General features: G+C 44.4%; 1 protein-coding gene across 1 annotated transcript in view; it reads left to right on the top strand.

Annotated features, from left to right (window-relative positions):
- The window catches only part of LOC124775803 (uncharacterized sugar kinase YeiI-like), a 281,535-nt gene that overhangs the window by 33,713 nt on the left and 225,722 nt on the right, over window positions 1-22,100 (top strand). The window lies entirely within an intron of this gene.

Genomic DNA, 22,100 nt, shown 5'->3' with positions numbered 1-22,100 from the left:
AAACGAATGGTTCCTGAAGAAGGGCACCAGCCTTTTCAGTAGTTGCAGGGGCAGCAGTCTGGATGACTGACTGATCTAGCCGTGTAACACTAACCAAAACGGCCTTGCTGTGTTGGTACTGCGAACGGCTGAAAGCAACGGGAAACTACAGCCGTAATTTTTACCGAGGGCATGCAGCTTTACTGTATGGTTAAATGATGATGGCGTCCTCTTGGAGGTAAAATAGTTCCCCATTCGGATGTCCGGGCGGGAACTACTCAGGAGGACGTTGTTATCAGGAGAAAGACAACTGGCGTTCTACGGGTCGGAGCGTGGAATGTCAAATTCCTTAATCGGGCAGGTAGGTTAGAAATTTTAAAAAGGGAAATGGATAGGTTAAAGTTAGATATAGTGGGAATTAGTGAAGGTCGATGGCAGAAGGAAAAAGACTTCTGGTCAAGTAAATACAGGGTTATAAATAAAACTCAAGTAGGGGTAATCCAGGAGTAGGTTTAATAATGAACAAAAATACGGAGTGCGGGTAAGCTACTACTAACAGCATAGCGAACGCATTGTTGTAGCCAAGATAAACACGAAGACCACGCCTACCACATAGTACAAGTTTATATGTCAAATAGTTCCGCAGATGACGAAGAGATTGAAGAAATGTATGATGAAATAAAGGAAAAATCATTTAGATAGTGAGGGGAGACGAAAATTTAATAGTCATGAGGGACTGGAATTCGATAGTAGGAAAAGGCAGAGAAGGAAGAGTAGTAGATGAATATGGAATGGGGGTAAGGAATGAAAGAGGAAGCCGCCTGGTAGAATTCCGCACAGAACATAACTTAATCATAGCTAACACTTTGTTCAAGAGTCATGAATGAAGGTTGTATATATGGAAGAGGCCTGGAGTGGAGATACTGGAACGTTTCAGATAGATTATATATTGGTTACACAGAGATTTGGGAGACAGGTTTTAAATTGTAAGTCATTTCCACAATTTAAGGTTACGAGCTGTAGAGTAAAACTGAAGAAGCAGCAAAGAGGTAGGAATTTTAGGAGATGGGACCTGGATAAACTGAAAGACGCACAGGTTATAGAGTGTTTCAGAGAGAGCATTAAGGAACGATTGACAAGAACGGGGGAAAGAAATACAGTAGAAGAACGGGTAGCTTTGAGACATGAAATAGTGAAGGCAGCAGAGGAGCAAGTAGGTAAAAAGGCGAGGGCTAGTAGAAATCCTTGGGTAACAGAAGAGATATTGAATTTAATGGGTGAAAGGAGAAAATTTAAAAATGCGGTAAATGAAAACTGGTAGGAGCCGACCTCGGGGAAGACCAGTTTGGATTCTGTAGAAATGGTGGAACACGTGAGGCAATACTGACCCTATGAGTTAGAAGATAAAGGAAAGGCAAACATACGTTTCCAGCATTTGTAGACTTAGAGAAAGCGTTTGACAATATTGACTGGAATACTTTCTTTCAAATTCTGAAGGTGGTAGGGGTCAAATACAGGGAGCAAAAGGCTATTTACAATTTGTACGGAAACCAGATGTCAGTTATGAGTCGAGGGGCATGAAAGGGAAGCAGTGTTGGGAAGGGAGTGAGACAGGGTTGTAGCCTATCCCCGATGTTACTCAATCCGTATATTGAGCAAGCAGTAAAGGAAACAAAAGAAAAATTTGCAGTAGGAATTAAAATACATGGAGAAGAAATAAAAACTTTGAGGTTTACCAATGACTTTGTAATATTGTCAGAGACAGCAAAGGACCTGAAGAGCAGTTAACGGAATGGACAGTGTCTTGAAAGGAGGATATACGAGGAACATCATCAAAAGCAAAATGAGAATAATGGAATGTAGTCGAATTAAGTCGGGTGATGCTGAGGGAATTACATTAAGAAATGAGACACATAAAGTAGTAGATGAGTTTTGCTATTTGGGGAGCAAAATAATAGACGATGGTCGAAGTAGAGAGGATATAAAATGTAGACTGGCAATGGCAAGGAAAGTGTTTCTGAAGAAGAGAAATTTGTTAACATTGAGTATAGATTTAAGTGTCAGGAAGTCGTTTCTGAAAGTATTTGTATGGAGTGTAGCCATGTGTGGAAGTGAAACATGGACGATAAATAGTTTAGACAAGAAGAGAATAGAGGCTTTCTAAATGTGGTGCTACAGAAGAATGCTGAAGATTAGGTGGGTAGATCACGTAACTAATGAGGAGGTATTAAATAGGACTGGGGAAAAGTGGAATTTGTGGCACAACTTGACTAGAAGGGGGACTCGGTTGATAGGATATGTTCTGAGGCATCAAGGGGTCACCAATTTAGTACTGGAGGGCAGCGTGGAGGGTAAAAATTGTAGAGGGAGACCAAGAGATGAATACACAAAGCAGATTCAAAAGGATGTAAGTTGCAGTAGGTACTTGGAGATGAAGCAGCTTGCACAGGATACGGTAGCATGGAGAGCTGCGTCAAACCAGTCTCTGGACTGAAGACCACAACAAAACATGGTCCCTACGGGAACGAGTAATAGTAGGCTTCATACTATATAGTCAGAGTTGGTTTGTTCATATAGCACATGACGTTAGCAGGATTTAAATTTCACTGACGTAAATTGTAATTTTGGACGTTTCAAGGATCAGTTCGTTGTTGTTCAACTTTATGAAAACAAATTTTACGTCTCATCTTTGGCACAATAGTTTTAATTAATGTCTCCCTCCTCTCTGGTCTGCTGTGCATTATTAAGAAATGCACCATAATACCTTAAACAGACGTTGCTTACTTTGTTAGAAAAGTCCTTCGATACTCCGCGCTAAACGTCCCAGGTCACTAAGCAAAGCAGTATGGCAACAAGAATATTACCACAGTGTGACAGCTATTTATTTGAAAGGATATGATGACAACGTTCACTCAGCGGTGGTGGTTTTTTAATTCTGTTTTACGTTCCTTCGACTGATTTAAAAGTTAAGCCACAGTGCGTCTTTACAGTGTATTTGTTTATCTTGTTTTAAGTATTTTTGTAGAGTTTTCATACTTTAAAATTAAAACAATCCAGGTACACTGGTATTACAGCGATAGGTTTCCGACTGCTACTGCTAAGCACAATGTAGATCTACATTTGCGTTAACACACTGCAAATCATTGTAAAGTACATGACAGAGTATTTTTACCAGTTATTAGGCCTCCTTCGCTTCCCGTTCACGTATGGAGTGCGGGAAGAATAGTTGTTCAAACGCCTTTGTGCCGATAGTAATTACTTATCGCGCACTTCCATTTGGTGCCTGAGCGGAGGACGTTGGGAGCGGTGGCTTCTGAGGCCAGCCCCGCCTGCTTCTGCCAGAGTAGCCAGCTTATAGCTTATAAAAGAAACGAACATGTAATGTATTACCGTGTCGCAGAAGTGACACAAAAGTTGATGACTAGTCACTAGAAGGACCGGATACTGCCTCTTCACTCATTTCCGTGCATATTATTAACAATCACTACGCACAACAGCGCACACGGATTAATACTATACAGTATTCACAACGGTTGCTTATTGTTACGGCGCACAGTGCTGTTATGTAGCTAAAGTTAGTGACAAGGGTGAACATTCTCTGGCGGTACGAAGTCAACAGACTTCACTGATCACAAAGGAGCCAAGTAAAAGTGTAGTCTAACATTGGGTTGTAAAATATTCTCAGATTCATCATTTAAAGCTGCTTCTCGATACTTAGTAAATTGACTTTCTGTGGATAGTTTGAGTTTGCCTTAATAATAACGCTTTTCCAACCAGTGTGCCGCGACGTTTTCCGTATGTTGGGAAATTTTGTTCTATCCAGAGTATTAAAATTATTGAGATTATTATGTTACACATTTTACTTTTTAAAGTGGGCTGTAATAATTTATAATCAATTTAGAGACAATCTGTAAAAGTCGTCGCACACAACAGTGGGCAATAATAGTTCTGCTTTGAACTGAATTATCGTAAAAACATGTTACACTGACTTCCTTACTATTGCCACATGACATACACTACTGACCATTAAAATTGATACACCAAGAGGGAAAGCAGACGATAAACGGGTATTCATTCGACAAATATATTATACTAGAACTGACATGTGATTACATTTTCACGCAACTTGGGTGCATAGATCCTGAGAAATCAGTACCCAGAACAACCACCTCTGGCTGTAATAACGGCCTTGGTACGTCTGGGCATTGAGTCAAAGAGCTTGGATGGCGTGTACAGGTACAGCTGCCCATGCAGCTTCAACACGATACAATAGTTTATCAAGAGTAGTGACTGGCGTATTGCGACGAGCCAGTTGCTCGGCCACGTTTTCAATTGGTGAGATATCTGGAGAATATGCTGGCCAGGTCAGCAGTCGAACATTTTCTGTATCCAGAAAGGCCCGTACAGGACCTGCAACATGCGGTCGTGCATTATCCCGCTGAAATGTAGGGTTTCGCAGGGGTCGAATGACGGGTAGAGCCACGGGTCGTAACAAATCTGAAATGTAACGTCCACTGTTCAAAGTGCCGTCAATGCGAACAAGAGGTGACAGAGGCGTGTAACCAATGGCACCCTGTTGTGTTAGCAGAAGCGCTAACACCGTGTTACGAATGGAGGCCGAAATGCACGCGTTTTAGCTCACGCAGGTTGGCGCGAAGAGGGAAGAACTATACTGACGTGAGGTCTGGAATATGACAAGGAATGAGAATTCAGAAAGCGGACATAATTAGTTTGATACTTAACTTTAATCCATTAATGATGAACGTCGCTCTTGATGGTACATGATTCACAATATTATCTGTTCAGATTACAGTAACTGAATATGGCTCCTTGCTAGGTCGTAGCAAATGACGTAGCTGCAAGCTATGCTAAACTGTCGTCTCGGCAAATGAGAGCGTATGTAGACAGTGAACCATCGCTAGCACAGTCCACTGTACAACTGGGGCGAGTGCTAGGGAGTCTCTCTAGACTAGACCTGCCGTGTGGCGGCGCTCGGTCTGCAATCACTGATAGTGGCGACACGCGGGTCCGACGTATACTAACGGACCGCGGCCGATTTAAAGGCTACCACCTACCAAGTGCGGTGACACCACACACCCCATACTATCACGCCGGGTGATACGCTAGTATGGCGATGACGAATACACGCTTCCAATGTGCATTCACCGCGATGTCGCCAAACACGGATGCGACCATCATGATGCTGTAAATAGAACCTTGATTCATCCGAAAAAATGACGTTTCGCCATTCGTGCACCCAGGTTCGTCGTTGAGTACACCATCGCAGGCCCTCCTGTCTCTGATGCAGCGTCAAGGTTAACCGCAGCCATGGTCTCCGAGCTGATAGTCCGTGCTGCTGCAAACGTCGTCGAACTGTTCGTGCAGATGGTTGTTGTCTTGCAAACGTCCCCATCTGTTGACTCAGGGATCGAGACGTGGCTGCACGAAACGTTACAGCCATGCGGATAAGATGCTTGTCATCTCGACTGTTAGTGATACGAGGCCGTTGGGATCCAGCACGGCGTTCCGTATTACCCTCCTGAACCCACCGATTCCATATTCTGCTAACAGTCATTGCATCTCGACCAACGCGAGCAGCAGTGTCGCGATACGATAAACCGCAATCGCGATAGGCTACAATCCGACCTTTATCAACGTCGGAAACGTGATGGTACGCATTTCTCCTCCTTGCACGAGGCATCACAACGACGTTTCACCAGGCAACGCCGGTCAACTGCTGTTTGTGTATGAGAAATTGGTTGGAAACTTTCCTCATGTCAGCACGTTGTAGGTGTCGCCACCGGCGCCAAACTTGTGTGAATGCTCTGAAAAGCTAATCATTTGCACATTACAGCATCTTCTTCCTGTCCGTTAAATTTCGCGTCGTAGCGCGTCGTCTTCGTGGTGTAGCAATTTTAATGGCCAGTAGTGTATAATAAGTAAAAAGCCCCGTGGTGTAGCAATTTTAATGGCCAGTAGTGTATAATAAGTAAAAAGCAAGCTGAACAACCTTACGGACATGAGACAATGCTAGTCCATGGCCTACAAATAATGTGAGCAAAAATAGTGATTCTCACAGCATTTAATAGAACACTAGTTGCGTCATAAATACAGTGATGAATATTTCCAACATGTTTAGTCTATTCAGAGCCAGATCATCCGCTTTTCTCGATTGCTTGCATTTACAATTAGGGTAACTGAAATTGTCAATATCACATGTTTGCCTCAAACTTCCTCATCGTAAGGTCATCGTGAAAGAACTGCTTTCGTAAATTTCAACAGTACAGTTCGTCCTGACAGCGTTAAGCCATGTCCCACCATTCGTTCCCCCTGTAACGCCATTCCTACTTGACTGGAACATATAAGCGTTCGTTCGGAGAAATTGGAGGCAAACAACCGTGACATGTTTCAAGAAAAAGGATATTTGTTTATAAGGATGACGAAAATTCGTAATGGGAAGCTCTTGCAAAAAATGGACGATCTAGGTTCATATTCCGCGTTTGGCACACATTGTTAGTTGTCATACTGGAATCATTGTATTGCATGTTCAGCCTAATAAACATTTGCAGTATCGTTTTAGATGGTATGGTTATGAGTATAAAGGAGAAGCTCATCTGTTCCATACGTGGAGCTGTTTTATCAAATCAATTGCTGCTGCTGGCTGCTTGACCAACGACGTCGTTTGACAAGACGCTTCTTTTTGGAAGAATATGCCAACTTGTGTGTTAATCCCGATCGGTTTACGTACCTTGTCTAAGGAACTGGATTGAGCCCCGGAGACAAGCAAATACCTATGAGAGCGCTGAAACCGCAAATTGCAGAGAAGAATCTTACATCTTCCTCTACACACTTTTTACAAATGGCCTTGTGTGCGTGTTTTACGCTAACATGATGACTAGTCGTTAAAGTATGAGTGGCGTAATAGCGCTGTAATGTAAATTTTTTTTGTTCCTGTTGTCAGAGTAAAGCGTAGCTGACGTGGAAACGATTATTCAGCCAACTCACGCGTAGATGGCTCTGGGTAACCATCTCAAAACCACGTTGAGACTTGACACTCTGAAAGACATGGACATGAAGCATTCGCCTCCATGATTTAATAGTCTTTACATGTTACTGCTTAGTCCTCTTAAACAGTTTCCTTACTAACCTCTGCTTGAGAGATCGGTAACGTATGCGAGATCGCTAACGTACGCGTGTGTGGGCGCGCCTTACTCAGAGGTAAGCTGATTCGAATCCTGGTGGTGGATGAAATTTTCACTGCCAGTATTTAGCCGGCAATGGGAGGAGAGATAGTGGCGTAAAGCTCCTGATCTCACAACTTTTCGCCAGTGCCCCCTCTGCTGTCTCTCACGAAGTGAGGGCATGTCACACTACTGATAATGATATGTCCATCTGCTTCCTTGATGCTCCCGGAGAGTAGTAGGCTATGTCCTGGCACTGGGTTTTCACCCTCTGCCTCCTATTGGTATCATCATCATCATCATCATCATCATCATCATCATCATCTAAGTAAAATAATTTAACAAAAATAGTAGTTTGCAATGCTGAACAGTGCCCTGCAGTTCATGCCCGTCCCTATGCGACCTTATGTCAGTACTGTTGTCAATACTTCGTTACCGCTCTATAAACAAATTCTTCGATTTTTCTGAATAGGTTTACATCTTACATTTAGCGTCCTTCTTCATTCGGTTGACGCTCGCGACAGTGAAATAAGCCACCATAATTCAATTTCCCAGTATCCTGCCAGTGAATCGCAGCATGTGTTGTACGTTACCCACAACTGCCCCTATGTGATCATCCCACTTGATACAGTCACGTTTTGCTACTGACACCGACCTTAATTAATCAGTTGTATAATTAACTGCTATAGTAACTGTAGATACTCTATTGCTCATCATACTTATTCGGAACCCTGCCTTAGTTTTTGTTGGAATGCCGCCCTAAAATGTTCTAAATAAGTTGGAGGGTTTATATTGTCAGATAGCCGATGGTCCTGTGTTCTACAAAGGCCCAAGAACTTGGACGTGAAGCTGCTCAGATGATACTGGACTTGAGCCTTGAGGTGGTCTTTGACCTTAATGAAGTCATTTCTGCCAGTTGGTGATGGTCACAGAGTACCCTGTGTCTGTCTAGCTTGATAGGTACGTTGTTGATGGCCACCATGAGTGATAGCGAGCCCACAGAGTGGGGAAGCACAGATTTGATGTAGGGTATGTCTGCAGAAACGTCTGCCGTATCATCGACCCCTGTCCATGTGTGCGTAGCCGGCATTCATTTTGAGCGCTGCTTGGCATAGTTCAGCCCTATGTCCAGATTCGCCACAAGATGTGCAGTTAACGCATCGGCAGTGACACTGGTGTCTCTGGTGACTAATGAAACACTGGCTGCAGGAGGGAAGCTGTTGAGGGTGGCGAATGGCCGCTGAGGATTGGCCTGTATTTTGTGAATCTGACCTGGGGGGGGGGGGGGCGTGACTGCGACTGAGAGCAGCACATTGGGTGAGTGGCAAACACATGGGAAGTGTCTTGCAAGGTATCACCTGTGATGCCATGAGCTAAGATCAAGCCTCTGGCCATCCTGATTTAGGTTTTCCATGATTTCCCTAAATCGCTTCAGGCAAATGCTGGGATGGTTCTTTTGACAGGGCACGGCAGACTTCCTTCCCCATTCTTCCCTAATCCAATGAGACCGATGACCTCGTTATTTGGTCTCTTCCCCCAAATCAATCCAATCCAATGAGCTAAGAAATCCTGTTCCATACATGCAACGTAATTCGCCCACAGCTCATCTTTTTGTCGAATGGCCAGAACAGCAAGGGTGCCGTCCAGAAACTCTTGACCACGGTGCTGATCCAGGATAGGTGGTTGGGGAGCTCCTGAATGATATAAAGATGGCCACCAATCAATTAATGAGGATTCTGTGGGTGCGCTGCGCCTGTTGAAGTAGTAAAAATACCTGGACAGAGACATGCACAAGTTCTGTCATGCTGGAAGCAATGTATCAGTAAGTGAACTCGAAAGTGGACTACCGCATTAGAAAACGTTGTCTACCTGTTTTGGAGCGCACACATAACAAACTCGAAAAAAGTATCTCGTCTCCCAGAGAAAAATACCCAGGTATACAGTGGAGGTGAAGTTAATTGCACCACAAAAAACAGTCTTCTTCAATGGGAGCTAAACACAAATAAAAATTGCAGAGAACACTTCTTGAATATGCAACAACAAAATATCTGAGGCAGAAGGGCCGTTAGTGTCACAGCCCACACACCAGTATTCCTGCACGAAGTGTGCCACAGACTCTGGGAAGGATGCTCCAAAGTTGAAGTCCCAAGAGGATGAGTAAAAGTGGAAGCCCTGTGTAGCTGATTACAAAAACTATACACATGTTACAGATTCCAGTCACTGGTCATGGCGTCAGGGACCACGCCTCAGTAGAGGTCGTGCTGGCAGCTGCTGCATGTGGACTGAGACATCATCGTGATGGTGGCTCCTGAGTGAGCTCCTGATTGTTAGAATGCTTTTGCCATCGACGTGTGGCCCAGGGAGCTCACTCAGAATGAACTAGATCACCATGGCCCAAATGCCAGTCTAAATACTGCCCATTCTCCAGGAGACTGCTGGTACAATTTTTGGTTGTTGAGTGCAGATCGCCATGGACGGCAAGATTCAGCATGTACAAGAGAGATGCTCTGCGGATTAGTAATGGTTCTGTCCTTCACATCAAACGCAAAGAACTCCACACTCTGAGGCATGCGCTAAATGTGTGCCACAGAACCTGAGTTTAGTATTAAACTTTTTAAAATCTCCCATAGATAAGTAGATTGCTATGTCAATGAATCAAACGCCAGACTTTGAAGTTGAAGCACATCATTTAGTTAGCAAAGAACCTACAGACACAGCCTTCCATAGGAAAAGTAAAGTTAACTGTATTGTGGGATGCAGTAAAATCTTTACTGGAAGATTATCAATGCAGTGCTCAATACCGTGATGTTCTAGGCAAGAAGCTAAAGCCTGCAATTGGCATGGAACCCAGTGGCCTGTTGTTACAAAATAAGTTACTGTTATACAATAATGCGTTCCTACATATTGTACGCCATACCATTGTCACAGGTTTCGAGATATCAGAATGTCATTCCTACACAGCATTTTATCTTTCCTCGTGGCACAGTCCTCCTCCTCTTATCTTTGTCCCTCCCTCTCTGACCCTCACCTTCTTCCTCCCCCCCCCCCCCTTCCCCACCAAAAGGACTCTAAACGCTTTTGCTAGTTGGGTAAATGTTTGGTGAACATGCAGCCCCTAACTCTTGCCCCCCAAGGGGCTCGCCACTCTGTGGCGGGTTCGTGCTTGACTGACTACGAAACGTAAACGTAATGAGGCTAACGGTTCAAAGGCCCTTCCCTCTGCACAACGGTTCCTTGTGGTTTCACATACTGAAGGAGGTCAGTCGCTCACCACGGTAAATCCGTTTATTATTCAGAAAGGTGTAGATGCAATTGCCGGCCCTGTGAAATCCTGCTCTCATTTACGGAATGGCACTTTGCTTTTGGAGACTACTTCTGATTCTCAAGCACAAATTACTGCTAGCCGCCTCGCTTCTCCATGGCTTCCCTGTTCGTTTCGAGGCCCATAGAACTTTGAATTCTTCCCGTGGTGTTATTTACACTAGACTACTCGACCGTCTAACCGAAGCCAAAACCCAATCCTACGTCTCTGATCAGGGTGTCATTTCCGTCAAACCGTGAGATGAAGGCGGCTTATTCCTCCTTAGTGCTCAGTCGCACTCTTTTTCTCACCTTTGATAGAATGGTGCTTCCATCCAAGATCAAAGCAGCCTATGAAATTATCACAGAAGAGGAATTCGTGGCACAATTTGACTAGAAGAAGGGCTCGGTTGATAGTACATGTTCTGAGGCATCAAGGGAGCACCAATTTAGTATTGGAGGGCAGCGTGGAGGGTAAAAATCGTAGAGGGAGACCAAGAGATGAATACACTAAACAGATTCAGGGGGATGTAGGTTGCAGTAGGTACTTGGAGATGAAGCTGCTTGCACAGGATAGGGTAGTATCGAGAACTGCGTCAAACCAGTCTCTGGACTTGAAGACCACTACAGCATGGTCCCTACGGGAACGATTAATAGTAGGCTTCATACTATATAGTCAGAGTTGGTTTATTCATATAGCCCAGCCAGCCTCCGTGTCGCTGCTGTGCACCACTAACCTTTTTTCAGCATTAGACTCCACAGACCGACAGCACAAACAAGCTGATGCTTCTGTGGACCCCATGGAGCAGGATCCTCCTGCTTATGTGCCCTGTAGCAGCTGCCTAGGTGACACCCCTACAGCTCTTCCTCATCATGACTCTCCTTCAATGGAAAGTTCGCGGCCTTCGGGTCCACAAAAAGGATTTACAGCTGCTTTTAGCATCGCAGCATCCTATTGTACTCTGCCTTCAGGAAATGAAATTGTGTCCTCACGATCGCTTTGAGCTTTCACATTTCTTCCCGGTTCGTTTTGACCTTCCCCCTGAGATCGGCATTCCATCTTAGTGCTGCTCATATGGGATGACGTTCGTAGTCAACGCATCTCCCTGACTACCCATCGTCAAGCTGTTGCAGATCGCCTTTTCCTTCTCCACCTGACTTTTCCCCTCTGTACCATTTGTATCCCTCCATTTGACATCATCAGGGCAGACTTCCTTCAGCTTACTGGGCAGCTACCTACCCCATTTCTGCTACATGGTGACTTTACGGTACTTCATCCCCTTTGAAGTTCTCTCGGAACCTGTCAGAGAGGTGTCCTTCTGGCTGATCTTCGTAATCAACTCAACCGCTTCTGCACTGGAGTACCCACTTTTCTTTCCAACTCCTCGCACACGTATTCCCATTTGGACCTATCCTCCTGCACTGCACAGCTTGTCCATTGTCTTGAGTGGTCCGTTCGTTGTGATGCCTACTCGAGTGACCATTTCCTACGTGCTAACCGTTTGCTCACCCCTACCCCCACCTGTGTGCACACCAAAATGGCAGCTCACTAAGGCTGACTGGCGGCTTTACTCCTCCCTGGCGACCTTCGAAGAACAATATTACGCCAGTTGCGATGACCAGGTAGAATATCTCACACACGTTATCCTTACTGCTGTAGAACGTTCCATTCCTCGCACTTTCCCTTTACCATGCTGCGTCCCAGGCCCTTGGTGGACTGAGGTGTGCCGCAACGCAATTCGCACGTGGAGATGTGCTCTCCACGTTTTTAACCGTCATCCTACGATGGCAAACTGCATTCATTGTAAAAAGATGCGTGCACAGTGTCGTCGTGTTCTTCGGGGTAGCAAAAAAGCTAGCTGAATTTCATTCACCAGTTCTTTCAACAGTTCCACCGTTTCCTCTGTCAGTTGGTCCAACTTCCGACGGCTCTCTGGGACCAAGATCCATTCGCCAATTTCCGTCCTGACAGTACTAGACGATGTTATCAATGACCCTATTGCTATCACCAACGCCTTAAGCCGTCATTTTGCGGAAGTTTCGAACTCTTCCCACTATCACCCTGCCTTCTTCCATTGGCAACGAGTGGAGGCGGCTCGGGTGCTACCCTACCCTTCTCTTCTCAGAATAGTGGGTGCTACAGTGCCACATTTACTATGAGGGAGCTAGATCATGCTCTCAGTTCAGCCTGATACTCCACCCCAGGGCCAGACGCTGTCCACATTCAGATGTTGCACCACCTTTCTCTTGCGGGCATACACTTTCTGCTTAACACATACAACCGCATCTGGGCAGAGGGTAGATTTCCCGAACATTGGCATGAAGCTACCGTCATACCCATACCTAAGCCCTGTAAGGACAAAAACCTTCCTTCTAGCTACTCTCCCATGTTTCTCACCAGCTTCGTTTGCAAAGTGGTGGAACATATCATTAATGCTCAGCTGGTATGATGGCTCGAGTCTCGCAATTTACTAACGAATGCACAGTGTGGATTACGAACACGGTGTTCTGCAGTTGATCATCTCGCTGCTTTGTCCACCCATGTCATGAATGGTTTTCTGTGGATATCCCAGACTGTGGCCGTGTTTTTCGATTTGAAGAAGGCCTATGACACCTACTGGAGAACTGGTATCCTCTGTACTCTTTACACGTGGTGCTTTGGCCGCCTGCCCTGTTTCATTCAGAAATTTTTAAAAGACCGAGTTTTCAAGATGTGTGTGGGTTCTGCCTTGACGGACACCTTTATCCAGGAAAACGGTTTGCCTCGGGGTTCCGTCCTGAGCGTTGTCCTCTTTGCCATCGCCATTAACCCTATAATGGTCTGTCTCCCGCCGGGCATCTCCAGCTCCCTTCTTGTTGACGATTTTGCATCTATTGCAGTTCTCCATGGTCCAGTCTCACTGACTGGCGTCTTCAGCGATGTCTTGATCGTCCTTACTCCTGGAGCATCGACATTGGCTTTCGTTTTTCCACTGACAAAACCATCTGTATGAATTTCTGGCGGCGCAAACGGTTTCTCCCACCATCTTTACATCTTGGGCCTGTTGCCCTTCCGTTCGTTGGAACTACGAAATTCCTGGGGCTCATGCTCGATATAAAGATCTCTTTGTCCCTCCCATGTGTCTTACCTAACAGCCCACTGTACATGGTTCCTCAATGTCCTTAGTGTCCTCAATGGTACTTCCTGGGGTGCGGATCGAACCACCATCCTTCATTTGTACTGGTCCCTTGTCCATTCGAAACTCGACTAAGGGTGCATTGTTTATGTGTGTGCACATCCACCCCTCTTACGCTGTCTCAACACTACCCACCATCATGGCGCCTGTTTGTTCACTGCAACCTTTTACACTAGCCCGGTTGAGAATCTGTATGCTGAAGCTGCTGAACTACCACTGTCCTGCCACTGTGACTTTCTCCTCATCAGGTATGCATGTCATTTGCCTGCCATGTGTGGCCACCCATCTTATGCCGCCTCCTTCAGTGATTCCTTTGATCACCATTATGGAGTGCATCCCTCTTCTGTTACCTCCTGGAGTCTCCTTTCGGCACTTGCTACGGCAGCTTAACTTCACAGTACCTGCAAATTTCCCAGTGGGTGTGAACCCTTCACCACCTTGGCTTCACGTAGCAGACCATGTTAACCATGGCCTTCATTCGCTTCCTAAGGACAGTACTCCAGCCTCGCTCTATCGCCTTCAGTTTCATGACCTTCACAGGGTACTTTGTGGTAGTACTTTTGTGTACACTGATGGCTGTTGGACTGACCGTGGTGTTGGGTGTGCCTTTGTCATTGGTGCTCATGTCTTTCAATATCAGCTTCTGGCACACAGCTCAATATTTATAGCCGAGCTCTTTGCTCTATGTCAGACCACTGAGTACATCCGGTGACACAGACTTCTCAATTGTGTCCTCTGCTCAGACTCACTCAATGCCCTTCAAAGTCTTATGTGCACTGTACACCTTAGTGCAACGGGTTCAGAAAAATTGTCACTTTCCCACTCTCAGTGGAGCTACTGTGATGTGTATGTGGGTTCCTGGTCATGTCAGTCTGCCAGGAAATGAGGCTGCTGACACTGCTGCCAATGTTGCAGTAATTGTACCTTAGCCCGCCGGTACCTATACTCCCTCCAGTTATTTCTGTGTTGCTGTCTGTCAGGAGGTGGTGTGCCTTTGACACCGCCAGTGGTCTTCCCCTCACAGGAATAAGCTCCGGCTTATTAGGCCTCTCCCAGCGGCTTGGACGACCACCTCTGGGCCCTCCTGTTGGGAGGAGGTCATTTTAACTAGGCTGCTTATAGTGAACTGCCTTTTAAGCCATAGTCATTTGATAAGTGGCGCTACCCCACCACTTTGTACGCATTGTGCCCAAGTTTTAGCTGTCCACCACATCCTTACAGGATGCCCATTTTTTTTTAACCGTTTACATTCCCACTTGGGTTTGCCATCTGAGTTACCAGCTATTTTGGCAAATAATGCGTGGGCTGTCGACCATGTTTGAGTTTTTATCCACCATTTAATTTTTAGCTTTGGACTTCCATTTCTGTATCGTGTCTTTTTTAGCCCTTTCTCCACATCCCTGTTTTTAGCTGTCTTCTCTTATGTCAATTGGGACTGACTTATAGTTGTTTTTTAACTCAACTGTCTTCGTGTTCTATAGCTTTGACTTGAGCTCATATGACCCCAGTTGTTTTTTGTGTCCTAAAGCAAAACAAAACCAAAACCATACCTAACTCTTACAATATTATTTTCACATCCATACTGCAAGGCTAATCTCTGACTGTCCAGTACCACTCCCCTGCAAGACCAGTGTTAGAATAGGATTATGGTAACTCCTGCCTGTTATAAGTGGTCATTAGTGTCTCAACTTAGGCAACGTTCAGTGTTGATGACACAACTACAGTTTGGAATTTTCTTTTTGGTTTATACTGTGTAAGAACTATCAAATTTTCTGGCTTTTTTCATTCCTCCGTGGGGTTTTACCCATACACTCTTTCTAATTCTTACAGCTGTATGACTCACCTAGGAAAGGGTTTCTTACATGGTGCTCACATAGTCCACAGTTCATGACAATCTTCTGTATACCTTATTCATCAAGACATAATATATGCACCAAAATCCAATGTAGTAATCAGTGTAGCATGAAGGGCTTGTCATATACCCTCTGCCATGGCCTGCTGACAATGCAGGCATCATTCTGTTGATGCCTTCCATGGCATGGAGTAGATTTGCATCTTCCCTTGGGATGTTTTAGCATTGCTGTACGTAGGAACATACTACACCTTTGGAATAAACACAGGTCACTTCTTTCTGGGAACAACCTTAGGGAGATTAACCCTCTACCTGTGACTTCAGTGACTTACTCATCCCTCACACTGCAAGGAGATAATTGAGACTGCTTACAGGGCACTGTCTTTTCCTTTATTGTCATCTGTTTGATGGTGAACTCACACCACTTTGCTCTCACTTAAATGACTGATGGTGTGTCACTTTCCAACACAGTGTCAGTTTTTTTAACTCTTTACACTTCAATGTGTGTTTACCCAAAGTTTTGGCAGATACAGCGCAGGCTGTAGTTTGTGTTCTGCTCTTCACTCATTATAGCAACATGGCAAAGGAGATCTAATTTTTTACTTTGGGCACCAATTGTCCTAGGAACCCTCAGTAAATGACCTCTTAACAAAGAAGATTTAATGTAATTGTTCATTTCACCTTTTCACTGTGTTTCTTTGTAACTAGCATTCCAGGCTCACAGTCTTCATTCATTATAGTTTTACACACCTACTTTGCCATGTTGACTTCTGTGTGTCAACTTAGTTCAAAAACAAAGCAGTGCTTTCATTAGTAAACAGCCCATTTCAAATCATGATTGGACACTTATGGTCTGAGCTGTTTTGCATTGTAAAATCTCAACAAACAACTGACAACATTAATAACCAGGATCAGGGCAATGACCACTCTGCTCCAGGTGACCATGCTTGTGGCTTTGATGGTGCTTATGATGGGGGGGGGGGGGGGGGGGGGGATGGCTTTCAAGCAGAGTGGCATCAGGGCAGGTTTGCAAATCAAACTCATTCAAACAAATGGCTGCACTGACCCAGCCATTTTAGCTGACAAAGGTAGCAGTATAATCCAGAAATTAATAACACCACACCGTTCCATCCTCTCATCTACTGTGGGATGAGTAACAGCTGTAAAGAAAATGAACTAGATAGTTTACTCAGTATCCAGTATGCTCTAAAACTGATAAATAATCCTTTACAGCAACTAAATTGTTATTCTGTTGTTATTCATTGTGGAACATATTGATGACAAGTTTGTAAAAGTCACTGTGTTTCAGTGATTAGTATTCTTTCCTCATATACTATTCACATTCTGTCAGAATTTTCTTTACTGTATTTAAGCCTCAAGATTCATTTTTATTGATGGCACAAAGCACTTTCTTACCACTTACATAGAGAGCACATGTTAAATATTCTAGCCGGTCAGAATCCTTTTCATACTGTCACACAGCAAAAACTAGAGGAATATCCATCAGCAACTTATTTTCCTAGTATTTTCATCATATATTGCCTTCTGTTCCATATACAAATCATTATTGTTAAATTTCTGTCTTACAAGTGAACATTAGTAATATAGAAGATGGTTTACTATCTCTTTGTACATTATTAGAATTGTACATATTGACTTTCACATACATTTTTTCATGTAAAATTTCAAATTTTACCATCAAATATTTGCATAAATAGATACTTTACATAGGTGTGATATTACAAACTATCATGTACTCTGTGTTTGACACTATTCTAGCAGCTAACTATTTAACAACAAGCATGCCTTAGGCATGTAAAGTCTGTCACAAACGGAATGTGAAGGGAACCCGATCCTCAAGAATGCATGAACCTCTGCATCATAAATGTGAACTCCTTTGGAAAGTGAATATTGAGAACATCTTCATGGCAAATGACAGAGCCGCTAAGGCTTTACACAGATTAGACATGTCCACACAAACTGTAACATAGTTGTGATGCTCACATAGGATTTTATAAAAAGTTATTTTAAAAGCTGAATCAAGAGCACTCTGCCTCTTAATTGTAACAAATTCAGAATAGTTCTGGACTTCTTGCTAATCCAGTGGGGGTTTGGCCAAGAACTGCAATGCTGTTCATTACAGATACTACTAAATCTGCTTTCACACAGGCTCATCACAGAAAGCATTTGATTTACTTGCCTTTGTGAGGCAACAATGTATAATCCATTTTATTGTTAACATGTATGGTCATGAGCAGTAGGTAATACTAAATCCAGTTGTTCCAAAAGAAGTAGCTGTTAGAATTCCTTTGTTGGAACAAAAGTGCCAATTGCCCTTATCAGTTATGGTTTTATACTGCAAGTAGGCTGCTTCCTGGGGTGGTATTGAGCTGCTGTCAGCCATGTTTCCTTGGTTGGTCTGTAGACTTCCATTGTATGTTAAATAAGTAACTGAGAACCTCATCCACAAATCCTTCCACACGAATAATGCCATATGCTGATGTGGAATTTTTCCCTTAATCTTGAAGAATTGCTTTCCAGTTACCACAATGTGTTTTTATGCTCTGTAATCAGTTATGTTCTTACACATATTATTTTCTTTTATTTGCAAGACTATAATCACTGGTTTACTGGTACAATTAACAATTTTGGCTGTGATCTACAGCCATTCTCAGATTATTATTGTAGCACAAGAAGCCTCATTCCGTCATGGCAATGCATACATCTCTTCTTTCAGGAAATACTAAGTTTATTCAAAAACAAAAGTACAAAATTCCTTATATTGACTTAAATACAGTTGCAAGGACAGTGCACCAGCAATTGCAGCACAGTGTGTTGTCCAAAACAGTTTAGACCAAGTAACTTCGATTGGAAGGTGTTTGTGTATTGTGCTGCGTAAAATAAATGATACGTGTTGAGATTCTGTGTGTCTGTGTATCACTGAGTCATTCCTTGTCGATGCCACATATGAAACTATGCTCATTAGTGACCTCAACTGTGAAAATGCCACAATTGCAGTGAAAATCCATGTCTACTCCAGTTATATCAGGTATTAGAGCTGTTCTGTACCCACAGTACACTCAACAATAGAGGGTGTGCAGATCAGTTCAGGATGCAAGTGCTAACATTGCTGTGCAGATCAAACTGACTGGGACACAACAATAGCTGATTTTAAGAGTGAACTGGTGCTCTGAACTCAATACAGCAAGATTTGGTGATCCCTCATGACCTAGGTGTGTACACCTTCCATGTCTTCTGTGTCTACTGTTTGCTACAAAGACTTTTGGACAGCTGCTCCATACTCAAAACCATTGTGAAACACAGACACCATGTGCAGCAAAACTACCAATTTAGTGTTTGTGAGGACAAATAACATTCTAACTGTGCATCCTGTACCTACTGCAATGTAAGCACCTAATGCATCTACCGTGCCAAAATTACAAGCTTTAGACACAACCATATCACAGCAACAACCCAGGCTAATAGTACGGCCACATTCGGTCAGACAACTACACCATGTCTCCTAACAAATGCTGCCATCAGAGGGCAGCAACTGGTGGACTACACCACACAGTGACTAGTAGCAGTGCAACCTAAAATCCATCTGTTCAGACCCGACCAAGTGACTTTATGGTTCACAATGACAGAGTATGTTTTATGACGTCAGGAACTGTGGATCATAACTCCACATTTATCATGCTAATACATCATCTCACTGAGCATGCAAAGTTAACCAATGACCTAATACTCAGCCAACCCTCCAATAACAAATACAGCACAGTGAAGGCAGCACCCTTGCAATTCTTTTCTCACTCACCAGAGCAACAGTTGTGGCAAGTGATACATATGGAACATTTATCAGACAGCAAGCTTCCCCTCAACTGAAGAACTGCTATAATCATTAGTGGATCCCACCTTGATGCCAGATCCCACCTTCTGGACGTACGGATTGTGAAGCTCCCTCGGCAACTACAGCTGACAATGTTCGCCCATGAAAATGATTCATTGGACAGGAAACAGGCCCGGAGCAAGCCCACCCCTCTCTTCCTGTCCAACTAGCCAGCGTAGTGAATGAAGCTGACACAGTTCAACAATGAATGAAGCTGATGTCACGACCCTCAGCCCAAATGCTGGCAGTTAGACTACACATGGCATGAGACCACCAACTGATGACACCAGGCCAGCTGATATTACCACGTCACTGCCTCCTCACTGCTGTTACCACACGTTTTGGTTGTGATACTGTAATATATCAACATCAGTGATCACCTCTTGTGAGCCGATATAAGCACACCAGGCAACCCAGCACTGACAAGTCATCTCTCCTCCACAAGACAACACACACTGGAGGCATTATGTACATGGGATATATTGATTAATACATATTTTCCAATCAACACAGGCTAAGGAGGACATACACTACCATGACACACTCAAACCATGCTACAAGGCCTCAGGTTTACAACTCGGCAAACAAGACCAACGTCCACATGCAAGGCAAAGCAGAACATACCATACAAATTATGGACAAGTTGTGTTGTCCTTGAATGCTCCACGTTGCTAACATGGCAGAGCCAGTCCTGAGGGTGGATTTCCTCAAAGTTCCATCTCTCCCTTGATCTTGACTGGATCACTCTGTTGTATCACATCACACATACTGCCAGCACAAAATCCAACAACTTAACGCCACTACTGATGAAACGTATCAAGATGTGCCATCTCCACCATCCAGGCACATCTCTTTGCGTTCTGGAATAGCGCATGTCCCCTGCATTACGACGATGATGATAGATTACACCAGAAAATTCACAAGAAGTTGCTCTCCCTTGTTTGCATGTGCGAGCAGCTATGACACATAACATATGTCACAGCTACTGTGAATGATGCAGCCATGTCCCCAAAGGGCAAACATGACCCTCCACTAAAGGCTGAGGTTGCCGTGCAGCCTGACCCCCTCCAGTGCAACAAATACATGCTGCAGCAACAACCCCTGACCTGCTACAGCGATGACAAACACATGCTACAATGGCCACAAACAATGCAGCTGCACCTTCAACAGACAGCCACACCCTTTGGCTACACACGGAGGTAGCCGTGCCAACTTAATCACTACACAGACAAATCTCTCTGATCAGTAAAGCATGTCTCATGCCTGTTGTCTTCCCAAGACCTTTCTGACCACAGTGGTGCACTGTGAGTTCTACTTTATCAGTGGTGGTTAAAAGTGATATGATGCACTGCATAAATATGACAACAGATCCCCCTGTTCAGCAAAAAACAAGCCACCTTACCCAGGCTCTCCTGCAAGCAGCTAAGGTGACAGTGAATAACATGTTGCACATGGGCATTGCACAGCCATCAGACAGTGCTTGGGAATCTCCAGTTAAATTAGTCACTAAGACAGTCAGTTCTGTCCAGCAATGTGAAGACTATAGAATAAAACACTTAACTCATGCAAGATTTGTGACGGTTACCCTGTACCAGACAAACAGTACTTTACTCATGTGCTCACAGGGGCAAAGGTTTTTCCTGTGATTGATTGTACAAAGGCATACTACCAGATCCTTATGCATCCAGATGATGTTAAAATGGCCATTGTCATGCTATTTGGCTTATTTTAATTTCTGGTAATGTCGTACTGCCTCAAAAATGTGACGTAGGCCTGGCAATGGTTCATGGATGGGTATTGTTTAAACTGAGCTGCTGCTGTGCATATTTAGATGACATTCTGATTTTTTACCACGAGCATCAGAACAAAAAATTTCAATTCAGACACACATTCTCACAGGCCTCTAAGACTCAGGGCTAACTGGCCACTGTTCACTCGGTTGGCTGTCTTTGACCGCCACAATAACGTACAGGAATGGGTGGATCACATCACGCTTGTTGTCCATCATGCTGCTGACCTGTCCATACCACAGTCTTCTGGCACTCCTAAGCGGTGCCTTGTGCCTTGGTGGATGGAAGAGTGCCGTTCAGCCATCCGGGACAGGCGTGCAGCTCTTCGCCAGTTTAAATGCCGCCCAACAGCGGTCAATCTTACCGCCTTTCGAATCGCGAGAGCCAGGGCACGCCGTGTCATTAAAGAGAGCAAGAAGAGGTCATGGCAGGAGTTCCTGGACTCCATCAACCGTTCCACTTGTTCCACAAGAGTATGGGAAGCCATCTGGAGGATTTCCGGTAAACATAGCCGTTTACCAATAGCTGCTGTCCTGAACCAGGGATGCCTCCAAACGACACCCAGAGCCATTGCTCAGATGCTGGCAGAGCATTTTGCACAAAGTACTGCCACTGCAAATCAGGATCCAGCGTTTCGTCGCTACCGTGTGACTGTCGAAAGAGCGGCGTTGGACTTTCTGTCGAACAGTTCTGAGGCCTACAATTCCCCTTTCTCCATGTGGGAACTTTAATCAGCACTTACTGAGACTTCTGACACTGCACCAGGTTACGACCGCATCCGGTACTCCATGCTTCGACATCTGCCAGCGGCGTCAAAGGAAATCCTCCTCGAATGTTTTAATCTTATATGGCAGACAGGAGTGTTCCCCTTCTCATGGAGGGAGGCAATTCTCATCCCTCTCCTCAAACCAGGAAAGGACCGCACATGTCCCG

The sequence above is a fragment of the Schistocerca piceifrons genome, chromosome 2 (assembly GCF_021461385.2).
Source record: "Schistocerca piceifrons isolate TAMUIC-IGC-003096 chromosome 2, iqSchPice1.1, whole genome shotgun sequence".
NCBI lineage: Eukaryota > Metazoa > Arthropoda > Insecta > Orthoptera > Acrididae > Schistocerca > Schistocerca piceifrons.
The sequence above is the reverse complement of the archived record's forward strand: the minus strand, read 5'-3'. Positions and strand labels throughout refer to the sequence as shown.